Below are 18,792 nucleotides of genomic sequence, written 5' to 3'. Positions count from 1 at the left end.
CCCACCTGGTCCCTCGAAAAAGGCGAAAAAGCTGTTGAACCCACTGCATCTTCCAAGACCGGCAGGAAATTCAGCAAGGCTTCGATCCGTGCGCCCAAGATCCCGAGTCTGAAGACTTAAGGGATATCATCTCGCATAGCGTCGACCACAGAAACTTCATCGAACAAAGCAAAAAGCTTCTGTGACTTCCTCCTCAAAGAAGACCAGCAACAAAAGCACTACACCGCTGCTGTTGGAATACGCTGTGCAGCTGGCGTGGAGCTAAAGATATTGATCTTTTCACTTGCAAAACACCTGCAGGGCTTTCTTTTTTTCTGCACCTATCCCGCCACGTGCTGCAGGTGGCTACCTTCAATGGATACTTGGCGGTGTTATACATTTTTTTAAACGCACGCCAAAGCAAGGCTCCTACTTTAAGATGCTGATAGTCATTCAGTTCCTCAAAGGACTGACAAATACTTTCCCACTGCTCCCTTTTCTGTTCCTGGGATTTGATCCTGGTACTAACCTTTTTAATTGGAGATCAATCTGAACCTCTACATTCTTGTCCTCTCAGGTTATTAACCCTGAAAAACATCTTTTTGGTAGCCATCACTTCTGCTAGCAGAATGAGTGGGTTACAAGCCTTGTCATGCAAACCACCATTTACTATATTCTCGAAGGTGAAGGTAGTTTTGAGGGTTTGTCCCTCCTTCACTCCCAAAGTGGTGTCTGAATTCCATCTGACACAGAAGATAACTTTACCAGATTTGTATTCACCTCCTCATCCTTCTAAGGATGAAAAGAGTTTAAACAGGCTTGACCCGAAAAGGGCTTTTAGCTTCTACATTTCTAGGATGGTAAACGTCAGGCAAGATGGCCAACTGTTTATTGGTTAAGGGAATGGTAACCGTCGTGGGACATCGACTTAATGCCGCACAGCACCATGTGCTGCCGAAACATTTTCTGTGACTGCAAAGCAGGATATGGATATATCTAAGATCAGGAATCTGTGGGAGGAACATCCAGTAGAAAGAACGTTACCATGGGTAAGTAATGTGTTCATCTTTCTCTGTGACAGGAGAGGTCGTGTTGGAGTAAAGAATCACTGGGTCATCTGATTGTATTGCGAGTATGGTGGAAGAACAAAACATTAAAGCTAGTATTTTTATTAAAGGAGAGGTGTGTGTAGTAGATTATTAAATAATTCAAAGACAAGGTGACTTTTGGAAAAGTGTCTATTATCTTATTAGTCATGTAAAAGTACATCGTGAATCATTCTTTGCTGATGGAGGATGGTAGGTTATATTATTTTCATTGAGCACAACATATGAGACAAGTGACTTCTTGGTGCTGTCGAAGTAATATAGTAGGTAGAACAAAGTATGTTTTGAATTTTCCTCAATTGAAAGTGGTTTCCATTTCAACTGAGGTATTTTGGTAAACCGTCCCAAAACACTGGTATCATTCATAATATTGCAATATCTGGAAAATGGTGTTGATACCTGGGCATATTATAGCAATGCTTGGTAAATGCCTATTTAATGCCTGTACAAGAGCCAAAACCGTGGGCTTTGATATGATTGTTGTTAACAGGGATTCACTGCAACTAACAGATGTAAGGCCACATCTTGCTTGCAAATATAGTGCCTGAAGGCACAGTTCGTTGAGATAGTTTCAATACACACATTTAAAACACACCGGAATATAGGTAGACGAAAGAACCGTCCAATGTGAGAAGTAACAAACTGTAAATTGGAAAGGGCAGGTAAATTCAACAGTTCACTGCTATGCCATGAACAGATGCTCACATAAAATGTAAATAACATGTTACAATTTTAAAATGAATGTGATACAACATTCAAGAAATTAACTCAAACAAAGAGGGTACTAGAAAGCATTATTTTCAAAAATACTGTTTTGAAATAGGAAATAAAACAAAATTGACAAATGTGTTTGGTAAAAGCAGTTCCTAATCAGATAAAGGCACTGAAAGTTTACTTTGCAGCTCTGATGTCACAAAGCAAGATTTACACATAATAGAAGCCTGCCAAAGTATCTACCAGTTCTCGCAAGGGAGGAGACCGAGAGCCCAGGAATTGGAGCTGGTGAGTGCAACCAGCCCAGATGATCCTATTTTGGGAATTTACCATGGAATGTAAATGATCCAAAAAAAAGAGAAGATGAAAATGATTCTGAATGTATAAAACCGCTAGAGCATTTGCAATGCCCAACAGAGAGGTGGGGCATGACCAACGACAAAATATGCAAACACAGTAAAAAAAAACATTTCTTCCAAACACAAAGGCACACACCTGGACCGTCGCGCTTTGAAGTCTGCAGGCGGGGTGCGGGTTCCCGCTTGGCGCGCTATCACATTTTCTGGGTGCACTTTGCGGGGGGGCTGTACCACTTACCGTAGTTGTCCCGGGCAGTAGCTCGGGTGGATGCACTCGTGATCTCCGGCATAGTCCTCTGCTGCCTGACCTGGGACTCGGGGTGAGCCGGGCTGCAGCTACCCTGTTTGCAGTGCTCCGGTCTGCTGCGGGCAGACTTTTTCTGTGGCGCGGTTTCCTTAACTGCGTTCCGACGCTGTTCCTCCGCTTCCGCGCTGATGCGGGTGTCCCTTCTGGCGTTGGAGGCACGGGCTGTTGTCTCCAGTCTGGATACTGCTGGGCGAATTCGGCCCTTCTTCTTCCTGCTGAGCACGGCGTCCCGTCTTGCCTTCTCACTGCTGGGCGCGACATCCCTCCTTTGCTGCTGGTCGCCGAGACCGCCTTGCCGCGCACCTGGTAATTCCGGTCTGGACACTGCTTGGCGAATTCAGCCCTCCTTCTTTCTGCTGGGCACGGCGTCCCGTCCGGTCCTCCTCCTGCTGGGTGCGACAACCCTTCTTTGCTGCTGGTCGCTGAGACCGCACTGCTGCACACTGTGGGGCACGATGGCTTTGTCACCAGTTGTTTGGCCTGCCTCAGGGTCCTGGCACACAGCTCCACAAACGACACAGAGCCAGTCTTAGCTTCAACCTTCCTTTATTCTCTACATACAACAACTGAATTCCTGTTCCCTCGCCCCTCCCCTTGCTCCCTCCTCCTGCTCCCTCCTGCCCTGGCGTGCTCTCCTTTTCCTTAAAGGGTCCCGCTTCTTTATTCACCCACAACAACACCCCTCAAATGAAACATGGCTATTCATAGAAAACCGATAATTGGATGACTGACCGTAATTCAGACAAGCCTAAATAAGAACATCAGAGATAAATTGAATTATTCTGCTTACATCCTTACTGTTTAGTCCACAAAGCAAACACATACTTGGCAATAAATCTACTTTGTGGTCATAATCTTTACTTATTTTATTATCAAAACCATTGTGTACGTTATATGATTCTATTCCCCTACAATTGAAACCAATCTCTCTCTCGCTCTCTCTCTCTCTCTCTCTCTCTCTCTCTCTCTCGCACTCTCTCTCTCTCTCTCTCTCTCATACACTCACATAGGGTTCAACAAAGGTGTGAGTGATCGACCACCCCCCATAAAGATGGACTGAAATCACACATTACCTGTGTAACAATCCTAACAAAATAACAGTTAACTCCTTAAAGACAGAATTATTAATGACAAACAACAAGACCAACAGCAAATGTTCTCACCATCTTTTTCGACAATTGTAATCGTTTTGCACTCCTCTCAGACTCGGGTCTTCATCAAGAGAATGAGAGATGTCACTTCCTTATTCAGTCTTTTTGTAATAATGAATTCTGCCTCGCATCTATTCCTTTCAGCAAAACGGATGTACTATGGTCCTGCATTCTCTTGGGTCATCATTGATTGTCCTTTTTTATTATGTTTTTCCACTCCGAGTTCTGATCTCAGGTCAGCTTCAATTGAAGTTAGTCTAAAATTCCACCTGTGTGATAATATAGAATAAGCAACACTGAGCACTAAAAACTCTGCTAGACGCATTGTCAGTCGGGTTTGCATTTGTACAATTCTCTTTTTCCAACATATTAAATTCAGTGTAATTTGATTTATGTCTGGTTAACTGCATCTGTCAAATTCCTAGCCTCTTCGCGGACTGTATTGAAGATGTATGCAATTCAGACCAGTCATTCAAAAGATAATCATGTTGTTCCCAGCACAAGGTAGAACACTCTCAATATCAAAAAGTCAGGAATGCAGATTCCAGGAAAAGAGATCTTGCACTACTTCCTGCAATGGAAAGGACATAGCTCAGTCAAATGTTAACAGTTCAGTTAAATGTCAGAACTGTTGTGAAGTGCTTTGAGTGTGTATGTCTGGTAGGCAAGGGAGGCGTGTTGTGAAGTGCTTTGACGGATGTCTGGAATGCCTGGTGTTAGAGAGAATGTTATCAGGTAAGAGTGTTGATGTCTGAGTGAGGGAATGCTGGTGTGCTGGAGTTCCAACCCAGGCAGTTGGAAGATGTAGCCTGGGTGGGAGCCAGTGGGGTTCCTCTTATGTAACTTACATGTAACATGAATAAAGGACTTATTCTGTCAATTTACATGAAGTGGCTGATGATTTTACTTCATATCACTGGCGTGGAGGGTGAGCTGCAATATTTACAGGCACTGAATAACACAGGAATGGTGCCCTCTGTGAGGAACAGCCTCCTGAGAGTGTTGGCAGGACAAGATGAGAGCAGCAATATGACTTGCAGAATAAAAGCACATTGGAACTGTGCAAGACAAACAGAGGTGGTTGGTTCACACGATGCCTGGAGTGATTAGAAAAAAAACACTGTGAGATGTGGGCACGTTGGTGCAATGTGTGCCAAGGGACAATGATGTTTATGTTCCTTGACAAAGGTGAGGAATGGAGCTCTTTCAGGAATTGTAACGCAAAGTCACGCTACCTGATAGGGTATCAGAGTCTGCAAACATGAGTGGAGCATTGGACAGGGTGCTAGCGGGAGGTGATGTGCCTGCCCAACCCAAGGAGATAAGTGGGGTTACGTGGGCAGCGATGGCCGGGGATGTTATGGCCTGGTTTTCAAGTATACTTGCAGAAAGTTCTGGAAGCCCCTCTACCGAGAACGACCACGCGCACATAATCTGTTCTCTGGGAAGATGCTCACTAAGGAGGGTCTACAACCCCGTTTTAGCTCACTGTACCTTTTAGAAAGGAGAAATATCCATTTGCATATCAGTCTGGTCCCACCCACTTAGGCAGTCCAGCACTGACATACTATGCAATTTTCTACTGAACAAGAGCACCAACAGCAACTCCAGACACGTGTTTCGGCCTAGTTGGGCCTCATCGGTCAGGTGAAGCTGTGCCTCTCTAAGCACAGTGAGCGAGGCGTCCACATCTGGGTTTCCCTGGGTAATTTAGGGTGAAACCCCAAGTTCATAAACATTTACAAAAAGGTCTGGGAGCCCCTCTACCGAGAACAAACACGGCCAAATAACCTGTTCTATGGGAAGGTGCCCACCACAACCACGTTTTAGCTCAGTGTACCTTTTCAGGTAGTTTGAATGTGAATCTTAGTGCAGCAATGTTGGAATTTGTGTGACATTTATGCAAGAATACATTAGATGTGCATGTGTGGTGCGTGTTGTATTGAAGAGGTTGGTCCGGAGTGTGAAAAGCATATAATGAGATATGTCAAATAACATTCTCTCTGACCTGACCTCATGCATTCCAGACATCCATCAAATACTTCATAACACAAACATATGGCACTGGCATACATTCTTAAATGTACTCACACAGGAGACATGAAAGCACGATAGATTTAGATGACTTCCATTCAGATGCACCTAAAAAAAACAGCAGCCTTTACACTCGTACAAAAGCAAACCACAAAGGTCCAGATGTGCAGTGACTCTGTAAAGACTACGAAAATGCTGGGAGCATTACATACCATAACGAGTCTGACACCTCACTCTCAGAACATATTGAAGGACTTGAAAGAACAATGCTTGCTTTGTATTTGTATTTATTGATTTATAAAGCGCCTTACGCCAAAGCGCTGTACATGGAACAACATAATACATAAAACATGAACGATAAAACTGTTGAAGCAATTCCAATATGAATCAATCAAACAATAAAACAGTGAAAAGAGCAATTAACTGAAGGGGAAAGGGAGGAAAGGGAGATGGGACAGGTTAGGGGGGAGTGGAGGAGGAGGGCAGGAGGAGGAAAGGGAGGGTAGAAGAGGGGAGGTAGGAGAGGGGAGGGGAGAAAGTCGGGGAAAAGAGTGAGGAAGGGGGAAAGTAGAAGGGGGTAGGGGTTTCAAGGAGGAGAATGGAGGAGGAGAGATTTAACGGAAGTGCGGATTGAAGTGAAGGTGGGGGAAGAACGGATAGCAAGAGGAAGGGAGTTCCAGTGTAGAGGTGCTAAGAGTTGGAAGGAGCGAAAACAGGAGGAGGCACAGAGGTCTGGGGGTGAAGTGAGAAGGAAATGGTCAGTGGACCGAAGGGAACGGGAGGGGCAGTAGAAGGAGAGAAGGGAGGAGAGATCAGGGGGGGGTGGCAAGACCATGGAGAGATTTGAAGACAAGGCAGAGAAATTGATATTTAAGTTGGGAGTGAAAAGGAAGCCAGCCAAGGTAGGAGAGAGAGGAAGAGCTGGAATCACGGGAGGTAAGGAGACAGAGGGTGCGAACAGCAGAGTGGTAGATGATCTTTGAATGATCCTAATGCATATTCAAATTGTGTTGCATTGTATTGCATGGATATTTGAATATACATATGCATAGATATATATATATATATTTTAATTCTGTTTATTGGTTTAAAACATGTTAAACTTCCCCCTCTGCACCCACCTCCCCCATGCAAAGATATTTTAATGATTTAAACATCAAGCACATATCTGCATGAAGTCTCCCATAATTCATTATCACACAACTCACAAGAGGTCATTCAGAAACGAATCGTTCCATAAAAAGCCCTAACATAAAGACACACAAATCGCAGAAAATAAAAGACGCTGTGTTTAAAATGTTCCAGCCTTAAATTTAGAAGCAGAACATCCAAAAACATGTACTCCTTGTGTGTAAGATTAATATAAAGTCAAAAGGGCCCCTACACCCAAAAATACAGGTGCGGTTCCAGAGGTTACTAGAATACAAATCCAAACCAAGTGAACACATCAGCCCAAGATACAAATGAGAAATAAATCCCTACTTGTGTGTGTGTATATACATATGTCCAGAAGAGAGGGGACCAAAGCAAAACACAAAAGGAATGGAAATAGGAACTCAGAAACTTGGCCCGCATAGAGTTCTGATGAGATTCCACCAAGGCGTCCTGGATTCCAATACCCTCAACAACCCACCCAATTTTGAGGGACCAGGACTTGAATATGAAGATACCATGTTTTCCAAAACAGACAGGAATATCCAGATCAGAATCAAAACAGTAGTATCAAAATGCCAGCTACCACCTCTGAGTGGGTGGTCAAAATCGATAAATTCTTGCTGCTTGCTGTTTGATTTATCAGCAGCTTTTGACACCAAGCCAACCAGATTTATAGACTGAAAGATCTAGGCATAGATGGGACTGCTGGGACTGCCTTGAACTGGATTGAGTCTTTTCTAACTGGCTGTCAACAGAAGATCTCTCTGCTCCTGTTTTCATCAGTTGTCTATAGGTCGGTTTGTGGTGTCCTCCCAGGAATCGGCACTCTTCCCAGTACTGATAAATGTAAATGTATGACCTCTGACCAACCTTATTCGTCCCTTTGGCTTCACATTTTTTTATTCCACCAACGACTCTCAAATACTCTTGGAACTTGTGTCAGTATTCTCACTGGTATATTAAGGGTTATCTTTCGAAAACTGCATGCTTGCCTTGGACCACTAGATGGGCCTAAACTGCTTAAACCTGCTGAAACAGAAGTTCTGATCAAGGATCCAACTAAAACCGACTTCAACTGAATTCTTTCTGGTCATCTTCTCTATGACCTTCTATACGACCTTGTCCTTTGAGAACCAAATTTGTGAAAATAACTGCACACACCTTTAATATTGCACAGGTGTGTCAAACACAAAATCTCACTAGCCTGCTCTAATTGTATTTTTCCATAGTGAGAATATGTATCTTTTAATGTCTTAAAGTCTGTATTTATTCTTTGAAAATCTGAGCACATTCTACAAATTCATCCTGAAAGTATGCCTTATCTATATGCCGTGCTGCCAACAGGACACTTTTTTATGGCAGACCGTGAGGAATACTTCTTACAACAACTATTGCAGAAACCACTAACTTACTTGTAATACATTTATGACATTTTCATGATTTGGCCAGAGGGTGAAAATTCTCCTAAACAGTTTCATGAATTGGTCAGTTGCTTCCACCACCACATTAAGAATACAATGAACTGTTCCAAGATGAGCATATACATCCTGGATACCACCTTCTGTGTTGTGAGGGCCAGGTGAGGATACAACCAACCCACAGACAGGAGCAATAACTGCATAGAACAAGTTCCCGTCCAAGTCGCACAAAACGATCTAATATCTACAGACAGGAATTCGGGTAGCAACTCCTATGCTCCATCACAAGGATAAGGAACAAGCTCTGCACACTCCACATATCCTTTCTGCAAAAGGGAAACTCAATCATCCATATTGACAGGGAACCTAATTTTGCATTGAACATTTCAAGAGAGAACCTACTACAATGCAGAGAAAGCAAAACTGAAGAACACGTTCTTCTAGTGGTCACATATCGCACCATGTTAACACAACCAAACACAATTGTTAAGGGACTACAACCAATATTGACCAGGGATGAAAAACTGAAAGTTATTTCCAATTAAGTCCTCTGTTGATTGCATACAAGCAACCAAAAACAAAAGAAAAACCTACCACAGTCCTTGACCAAAAGTGCATTTCCGTTGTATCAAGAACAAATGAGACCTGGAACATACGTATGCAGTATTAGGTGATGCAAAACATATCAGCTCATATACACCAAATCTGCTATAACAACTCACCAAATTGAACAATACAGATTGAAGGAACTTGAAATCATCCAACATTGCTTACATCATCCAAAGCAAGAAAGGCCTGCAAGGACAATACATAGGTGAAACTTGCAAGGAACTGTGATAGAATGAACCTACACAGATATAGCATCTTCAACAATAAAACAGAAATACCAATAGGATACCATGTCATGCAGGATCACACACACTAAAAGCGCTGTTGATTTTGCTATTGAAAGGAGATGTCCCAAATACAAGACAAAGAAGAACATGGGAATTCAAGTTTGTTAGAGTAGATTTCCTTTTAGAGTGAAATTCTCTTCACCTGTGAGTCCTCCAGCATTTTTTTGCTGGATCCTTGTTTTTTTATCTGATTCCCTCGAGTGAGTGGGAACCTTTTTCCACACTCACTCCTTCTTTTACTCTGTACTTGGGAACCCTTTGTATCTCTTTTGGATACTGTTTCATGGAGTTATGCGTTTTTCCATGTTTGCTGGCATCTACACTTTATTATTGCAGCACGCAGCGCTTTCTTTGCAGTGTTGCTGGGAGCTCTTTGAGCTTTGCCTTTTATTTTCACTGTGATAACACGTTACCAGATCAGGGAGGTGACACCTTTTTGTCCCCCCTGTATTTTATTTGTTGAGATCAGCACACCCCCACTTTATGTGGAGTGCTGAGGGGAAATATTGTCTCCCGTTTCTCACTGTGTCAGTAACCTTTAGTTACTGTTACAAGTTCATCTGACAGACAGTTGGAAGTGTACCTTTTTGCACGACTTCTTGTAGAGTTCTACTGCAGGCTGTCTTCGCAGCAGCAGTAGGGGATAAAAGGGTGACCATTTGCCTAAAATGGTGGATGTACTTTTTTAAGCCCTGTACAAGATGACTTGTTCATACTTGAACCTTCTTCTACCTGCCTGGGTGGGAGAGGTCTTGATGGGTTTTTTGTCTTTGGCGGGCTTCTCTTGTAAAGCTTACCCCGGCTTTCTTAGCGCCTGAAAGGACAGGAAGTGAGGGAGGTACCCGAAACTCCACCTGGTCTTTGTCCTGCAGTGTGCCTTCCTGGAACCAGTTTGAACTGGGAGTCTAGCTGTCTCCTTGGACAGCCACCTTGCCTGATTTGCATGATAGGCGAGGGTCCTGGAGCTGAAGCTCAGAGTCAACCACTGGACTGAAGATCTGAAGAGGAATTCATAGAAGGACATCCCAGCATGTTAGGGAGAATTCTCTGTTTAGGCTGAATTTCCCTACCTAGTGAGTCCCCCAGCAGCTTTGCTGGATTTCTGGGGTTTAATTTTTTCTCCTGCCAAGAGTGAGACTCTTTTACCCTCACTCTTAGACATGTTGAACTGTGTTATCTTGGACAAACCTTGTGTTGAATGGGCTATGGGGTCTTTTACTCCATAGGGCCTCATGTATTTTTGTGATGTGGGTTACACAGCACCCTCTGTGCCGTGACCCAGGGGTGTCCTAGGGACTCCCCAACATAGACTCCATACCCTGGGACTGACTACTGTCTCCCAGGGCATGTAAAGTCACCAAAGACTTTGCTAGTCTTGAATCCTGAACAGAACCAGTACAAACCATCATATTGTGGACGTACTGGCTGGGGCAATTCGATTGCCCCAGGGTCTGTTAGTCGAGGGGGCACGTCTCCGTCCCCCCTGATCGAGTTTTGGCTGGTGGCAGTGGAAACTACGTTTTATATTCGACCGCGAATATTTTCCTATGGGATTTCCCATTGTTTTAGGCTAACACATTTAATTATTTATTTACGGTAGCCTTAAACATCCCGCCGGTTTATATATTTATTTTTATAACTCCGGTTGGGATTTTTTGCCAAAACTTGATTCTAAAATGGCGTTGGTGTTCGCCTCTGTAACTCTGACCCAAAGTGGAGCCCTTTGTTCCACTTTTGGCGGGCTTCTCCACAGAAGCCCTCCAAAGTGGTGCCACTCTGTCTGGGGTACTTAGGAGGGGTGGAGGGGGGTTTAGGCACCCTGGACTGAGTTACCTTGGTAACTCAAGTCGCACTCCGTCCTGATTGGCCCAAGTGGTGAGCCGGCCGGCTCACCACTTAGCATGTTTGAGTGACAGCTAGGCTGGGTGAATGGGGGTTTGCTGCATAAAAGCAGGGCTTTGGGGACTGGAACTTCAGAAGTCGCCACAGGACCAAGAATCCGACGAGGGAAGAGCTGAGCCGACCTGCTTCGACGACACCACCCGGTGGAGCCCTGCTGAACCGTCTCCCCACTTTTCCCGACGACCGAGGAGAACTCTTAACGGAGTGGCTCCTTCCCTTGACTGGTGGGGACAACCGGTTTTCGCCTGCTTTTCGCTTCTCGAGGTATCTCGTGGCCGCCTTGCCAGTGCCAAGCACCCCGGCAACCGGAACCCCACCACTTTTACCCCAACCACGAAAGTCGGTAAAACCCTTTAACCGGAGGACTCCGCGGCTGGTTTCTTCCCGGGCAGTGCAACGACCTTCTTCTTCTGCTCTTCAGCGAGAACTTCTTCTCCCCTGACCGACGTCGAGCCTTGCTGCCACTGCCTGGAACAACTGCCACCGCTGGAGGATCCTTTCCACTTAAGGTACCGTGTTCCGCCTGGCTTCCCTTGCCACCGACTGTACGGGGTAGATTTAGCCCCCGGCTTTCGAACCTGGGAGTGCCTGGGACACCCTGGCTAAACTTTCTAAGCCACTCTACCCACTTTCTAACTCTTTGCAAGACTTTGAATCCCTAATAACAGTGTGATCTTGGGCACATTTTCGCTCCGGCTACTCTAAGAGTGGGCCCTGCCTAGTGACTTTTGCTCACCTGTGACTTTGTGCTTCTTTGAGCCTATTGCAAGTGTTCTGGATCTTAGAGTGGTGTGTTTAACCCATTTCTGTTTCTTTTTACCCCTTTCCTTAACCTAATAGAGTGTCATCTAACGTTAAGCGCTCACCTCTGTTTTAATTATGTGGTGTTAACTTAGAGTTGTCTAGATAGGAGTAGGGGTTGAAACTGCTTTTATTATAACTGTGTTTGAAGTGTTTTTACTATATGTTGCTAGAGTGTTTTTAACTTATGTGTATTTTAAATAAATAACTATATACTTTTGAAACCAAGCTCTGGTCAGTGTTTGCTTGTGCTATTCTGTCTGAGTACATATTGTGTATACTTTGCATACTGCCTAACTCTTCTTGAGAGAAGTCTGACTGCTCAGCCACAGCTACCAGGTAAATCTGGGTGGTACAGACTGCTACCAAAGGGGTTTACTGCTCTACCTGTAGTCTTAAATCTTTTGCAGTGTTCCCCAAGGGAACTGCACAGGTTTCTGCCTAACACTGGTGTACAGCGGTGGGATTTGTATTGAGTATACATTTTATTGTGCTTTAGATACCTTAGTGCAACTAACCACAAAGCTTAGCACTGAAAAAGTAAAACCTCTAACATGTCAGTTATAGAAAGCTATAGTCAAGAGTCCCTTGCAGCCAAAACTGCTGATTGTTTAAGAGTGCTCTGTAAACATAAGGATCTCCTGACTAAGGGCAAGAAAATGGAGCTGATTGAAAGATTGTTAGCTAACCAAAGTCTGGGTGATGGTTCAGAGGAACCTACCACTCCAGCAACTGTAGATGACAGTGTTGAAATTAACATGGAGCAAAATGTTGATGATTCTGAGGAAGAGTCAGAAGAGGAGGGTGAGGCTGTTGTAACTGTCCCCCCTAGGCCTCTGCCTGCTCTACCTGCTGTGCCTACTGGACCTTTACCAGGTCCCACATTTAGTCCTCAGTACTTTGAACTGGAGAAAATGAAGCTAGAATTGGAGTATAAGAAACTTAATGCTCAAACTGACAAAGAACTAAGGCTAAGGGAAATGGAGCTCAAGTATGACTTAGAAATGAAGAAATTATCTGTTGAGAATGTTTCTCTCTCTGGCTCCTCTAGAAGTTCCAGTCCTAAAAGACCCCGGATGCCTAAAGAATTGGTTGGTATGTATGAGCCTAAGTTGGATGTGTTGGATTGGTTGTCTCTGTTTGAATATAATCATGGGCTCCAGAACATCACAGGAAATGACTTACTCACCTGGTTGTTCTCTAGGCTTCCCCCTGTTGCAACTGATGTGGTAATGGAGATGGGGGAGGAGGATAGGAAGGACTATGAAAGTGTGAAACTAGCTTTGATAGCTAGGTTTGGGAAGACCCCTTCCCAGTATATTAAGAGGTTTAGGAACCTCAAAAAGCATGATGGTACCCCTTGGGCTACCTGGGTGAGTGAATGTTTGAAAAACTTAGAGGGATGGATTAAGGGTTACAAGGTGAACACTTATGAAGGTATGAAGAATTTGTTTATGTTGGAGACTATTTATGATGCCTGCTCTCCTGAGCTCAGACAACACTTGGCTGATTCCGGGGAATTGGATTCCCGGAAACTAGCTAAGGCTGCTGACTTGTGGGTTGCCAACAGGGCCACTCACAAGGATTCTGGGGTAACTCAGAAGAAGGATGGGGAAAAACAGTCTAAAAAGGACTCCAAAGAGAATTCTAATACTACAAATTCCAAAGAGGGCCCCAAACAAAACTATAAGGGTAAGCCACAAGGGAAACCAAATCAGGCTAGTGTACCTTCTGGTCCCAGACCAGAAGGAGGTCAGAACAAGCCTCCATTCCAGCGAGCCTTTGGCTCATGCTTTGTTTGTAAGGCTACTGACCATGTGAAAGGAGATCCCAGATGTAAGGGTAAACCTTCAGGGGTCCAGCTTGCCTCCTTAGCCTTCGCTCCAGAAGAGGAAGTACAAATGGCAAGTGGAAACTTTCTATTACTGGCTGATGAACCCACTGGAGTCTCAGCTAGTGTTTCTTTAGTCTCTCTGGGGTTGTGGGAGCAACAGAATTTAGATGTCTATAACTCTATCCCAGATAATACTAAAGAGTATTATAAGGACAGTGTCCAGGTGAATGGTCAGGAGACTCCTGCCATTAGGGACACTGGAGCCAGCATAACTGTGGTGGATGAATCATTTTTCAAGGCAGAGGATGTTGCTAAGGCACCCAAATGCCTCACCAAGTTAGCTGGTGGGCCTGTGCAGATGTGTCCCCAGTTACCAGTTCTCATCCAATGTAATGATATGGCTGTAAAAATACCTGTCAGTGTACAATGTGAAGTGCCAGGTAGGGTTCTGTTGGGTAATGACCTCAAAGCTCTTGGAGTTGTATCTCATACCCCCAGACCGCCTAGCAAAAGGTTCCAGGAACTCACCAAACCTGCAAGGGAGAAAACCCTGAGAGGGTTATCTCAGGAGATGATGACAGAAATCACTCCTCTACCACTGGAGCAACTTACTGCAGTAACTACCAGATCAGGAGCAAAGGGGCAACCCAAGACTCCTAGGAAAAAGCCAGCAGCAAGCACTCCAGTGCTTCCAACAAGGACTTCCCCTAGGTTGTCCAAAGTTACACCTGTAACTCCACCTCCAGCTGAGGCTGAGAGGGAGGTACAACCCTGTGTGGTTGAGCTAGACTCTGAGGAAGAGCTAGAAGGAGGCCCCAACCTTATTGGAGATTTGGACCCTGAGGACCATCCTGAGCTGCAGTCTTTACTGGCAGAAGGTGGGCCTAGCAGGGCAGCTTTTCGTAAGGGGCAAAGAGAATGTCCAACTCTGGAAGGTCTCCGCCACCAGGCAGCTTCTCAAGCTGATGGGCAAGAGCCTGGGAAGTATAGGTTGCACTGGGAAGATGGCCTCTTCTACAGTGAACCCACTGAGTCTGAACCTGGAGACTACAAACGCCTTGTAGTCCCACAAGAGAACAGACAACAGTTCTTACAACTAGCCCATGAGATACCTTTGGCTGGTCACTTGAGTTTCAAGAAGACCAAGGAAAGGCTCTCACTCTACTTTTATTGGCCAAAGATGGGGGCTGAAGTAGATAGATATTGTAAGAGCTGCCATACCTGCCAGACTTCTGGTAAGGTTGGTTCCAAGAATGTGGCACCTTTAGTGCCTCTCCCAGTTGTGGGAGTCCCATTTGAGAGGGTAGGGATTGACATTGTTGGTCCCCTTGATCCCCCAACCTCCTCAGGCAACAGGTTTATCCTTGTTGTAGTAGACCATGCTACTAGGTACCCTGAGGCAATTCCTATGAGGACTGTTACAGCTCCGGCTGTGGCTAAGGCCCTCCTTGGTATTTTTACCAGGGTTGGGTTTCCTAAGGAGGTAATCTCTGACAGGGGGTCAAACTTTATGTCCCACTACATGAAAGCCATGTGGAAAACCTGTGGAGTTACCTACAAGTTCTCAACCGCATACCACCCTCAGACAAACGGGTTGGTTGAAAGGTTTAACAGAACCATGAAGAGCATGATAGGTGCTTTAGAAGAACCCCTTAAGAAAAAGTGGGACCTTCTACTGCCATGCCTTCTCTTTGCTTATAGAGAAGTCCCTCAGGAGGGAGTAGGTTATTCTCCCTTTGAGCTTCTCTATGGCCATCCAGTCAGAGGTCCATTGGCCCTGATTAAGGAGGGATTGGAAGGTGCTCCTCCCCTCAAGCCAGTCAGAGTGACTGACTATGTGATAGGTCTCCGGAGGAGAATGTCACACATGATGGCAGAAGCAAGTGACAACTTGAAAGCTGGTCAAGCCCTGGTCAAACATTGGCACGACCAGAAGGCTAACATGGTTGAGTTTACTCAAGACCAGCTAGTTCTAGTTATGCTCCCAACAAGGCAGAGGGCCTTGCAAGACAAATGGATGGGACCCTTCAAGGTTGTGGGAAAACTTGGAGAGGTCAACTATCTGGTGGATCTGGGCAGACCCAGGGAAGCTCCTAGAGTCTTCCACACCAACCGACTAAAAGCATACATCTCCAGACCTGATGTAGGAGCCTTGCTTCTAGCTTCAGCTGCAGAGGAAGAAGAGAGTGAATCTCTCCCTGATCTTCTCAGAGGTGTGCCTTTAGATGAGAAAGTTGAAGGAGTCAACCTCTCTTCAGACCTGACACCTGAGCAACAAGAGGAGTGCAAATCTATGTTAAATCAGTTTGCCTCCCTGTTCTCACTGTCACCAGGCTTGACCCCTTGGGGCCAGCATGAGATACTCACTGGTGACTGTCTGCCAGTCAAAAGCAGAGGATACAGAATGTCAGAACATATCAGAGCCCACATCAAAGGAGAGGTCAAGAAGATGCTTGATCTCGGGGTAATAGAGCCCTCTACTAGTCCATGGTCTAGCCCAGTTGTGTTAGTACCAAAGGCAGGATCCAAAGATTTGAGATTCTGTGTGGACTATAGAGCTCTAAATGCAGTCACCAAGACTGATGCCCACCCTTTGCCCAGGACAGATGAGTTGGTGGATAAACTTGGTGCAGCCAAGTACCTCAGCACATTTGACCTAACGTCAGGCTATTGGCAAATAGCCCTGACAGACCATGCCAAGGAGAAAACTGCATTTTCAACCCCAGTTGGCTTGTACCAGTTTAAGGTCATGCCTTTTGGACTAAAAAATGCACCTGCCACATTCCAAAGGATGGTGAACCAAGTTCTGGCTGGGATGGAAGATTTCTGCATGGCATACTTGGATGACATTGCAGTCTTCAGCCACTCCTGGGAAGAACATGTGAACCACCTAGGACATGTGTTGCAGGCTCTGGAACAGGCCCATTTGACAATCAAAGCCAGTAAGTGCCAGATTGGTCAAAGTAAAGTGGTCTACCTTGGACATGAGGTAGGAGGTGGAGAAATAAGGCCTTTGCCCAGCAAGATTGAAGCTGTGCAAAATTGGACAACACCAACTACTCAAACCCAAGTGAGAGCTTTTCTAGGCCTCACTGGATATTACAGGAATTTCATTGAGAACTATGGGACCATAGCTTCTCCACTGAATGTAATCTCCTCTCCCAAATTCCCTAAAAAGGTAAAATGGAATGAGGAGTGCAATCAGGCCTTTGAAAAACTGAAGAGAGCTCTTTGCCAAGCTCCAGTATTGAGAGCTCCTGACTACCACCAGCCTTTCATTGTACAAACTGATGCTTCCAATGTAGGTATAGGTGCAGTTCTAAGCCAACTGGATGAGAAGGGTAGGGAGCACCCCATTTGCTTCATCAGTAGGAAACTGAAGGATCCTGAGACAAGGTGGGCAACTATCGAAAGAGAATGCTTTGCTATTGTGTGGGCACTGAAGAAGTTTAGGCCATACTTGTATGGTTCTACTTTTGTTATTCAGACTGACCACCAACCCTTGAGATGGTTAATGCAAATGAAAGGGGAAAATCCAAAACTATTGAGATGGTCAATCTGCCTGCAAGGGTTTGATTTCACCATTGAGCACAGGTCAGGGTGTCACCATCAAAATGCTGATGGACTCTCTAGGATGTATATCATCGACTAGAGGTATGAGGTTCATCCAGGAGTGGATTAAATCCTCCTGTCCCTTAGTCTGGGGGGGGCGAGTGTTAGGGAGAATTCTCTGTTTAGGCTGAATTTCCCTACCTAGTGAGTCCCCCAGCAGCTTTGCTGGATTTCTGGGGTTTAATTTTTTCTCCTGCCAAGAGTGAGACTCTTTTACCCTCACTCTTAGACATGTTGAACTGTGTTATCTTGGACAAACCTTGTGTTGAATGGGCTATGGGGTCTTTTACTCCATAGGGCCTCATGTATTTTTGTGATGTGGGTTACACAGCACCCTCTGTGCCGTGACCCAGGGGTGTCCTAGGGACTCCCCAACATAGACTCCATACCCTGGGACTGACTACTGTCTCCCAGGGCATGTAAAGTCACCAAAGACTTTGCTAGTCTTGAATCCTGAACAGAACCAGTACAAACCATCATATTGTGGACGTACTGGCTGGGGCAATTCGATTGCCCCAGGGTCTGTTAGTCGAGGGGGCACGTCTCCGTCCCCCCTGATCGAGTTTTGGCTGGTGGCAGTGGAAACTACGTTTTATATTCGACCGCGAATATTTTCCTATGGGATTTCCCATTGTTTTAGGCTAACACATTTAATTATTTATTTACGGTAGCCTTAAACATACCGCCGGTTTATATATTTATTTTTATAACTCCGGTTGGGATTTTTTGCCAAAACTTGATTCTAAAATGGCGTTGGTGTTCGCCTCTGTAACTCTGACCCAAAGTGGAGCCCTTTGTTCCACTTTTGGCGGGCTTCTCCACAGAAGCCCTCCAAAGTGGTGCCACTCTGTCTGGGGTACTTAGGAGGGGTGGAGGGGGGTTTAGGCACCCTGGACTGAGTTACCTTGGTAACTCAAGTCGCACTCCGTCCTGATTGGCCCAAGTGGTGAGCCGGCCGGCTCACCACTTAGCATGTTTGAGTGACAGCTAGGCTGGGTGAATGGGGGTTTGCTGCATAAAAGCAGGGCTTTGGGGACTGGAACTTCAGAAGTCGCCACAGGACCAAGAATCCGACGAGGGAAGAGCTGAGCCGACCTGCTTCGACGACACCACCCGGTGGAGCCCTGCTGAACCGTCTCCCCACTTTTCCCGACGACCGAGGAGAACTCTTAACGGAGTGGCTCCTTCCCTTGACTGGTGGGGACAACCAGTTTTCGCCTGCTTTTCGCTTCTCGAGGTATCTCGTGGCCGCCTTGCCAGTGCCAAGCACCCCGGCAACCGGAACCCCACCACTTTTACCCCAACCACGAAAGTCGGTAAAACCCTTTAACCGGAGGACTCCGCGGCTGGTTTCTTCCCGGGCAGTGCAACGACCTTCTTCTTCTGCTCTTCAGCGAGAACTTCTTCTCCCCTGACCGACGTCGAGCCTTGCTGCCACTGCCTGGAACAACTGCCACCGCTGGAGGATCCTTTCCACTTAAGGTACCGTGTTCCGCCTGGCTTCCCTTGCCACCGACTGTACGG

General features: G+C 45.6%; 1 protein-coding gene across 1 annotated transcript in view; it reads left to right on the top strand.

Annotated features, from left to right (window-relative positions):
• Positions 1-18,792, top strand: part of FBXL2 (F-box and leucine rich repeat protein 2) — an 838,595-nt gene that overhangs the window by 223,345 nt on the left and 596,458 nt on the right. The window lies entirely within an intron of this gene.

The sequence above is a fragment of the Ambystoma mexicanum genome, chromosome 5p, assembly GCF_040938575.1.
Source record: "Ambystoma mexicanum isolate Mex_15411 chromosome 5p, UKY_AmexF1_1, whole genome shotgun sequence".
In the NCBI taxonomy this organism is placed as follows: domain Eukaryota; kingdom Metazoa; phylum Chordata; class Amphibia; order Caudata; family Ambystomatidae; genus Ambystoma; species Ambystoma mexicanum.
The sequence above is the reverse complement of the archived record's forward strand: the minus strand, read 5'-3'. Positions and strand labels throughout refer to the sequence as shown.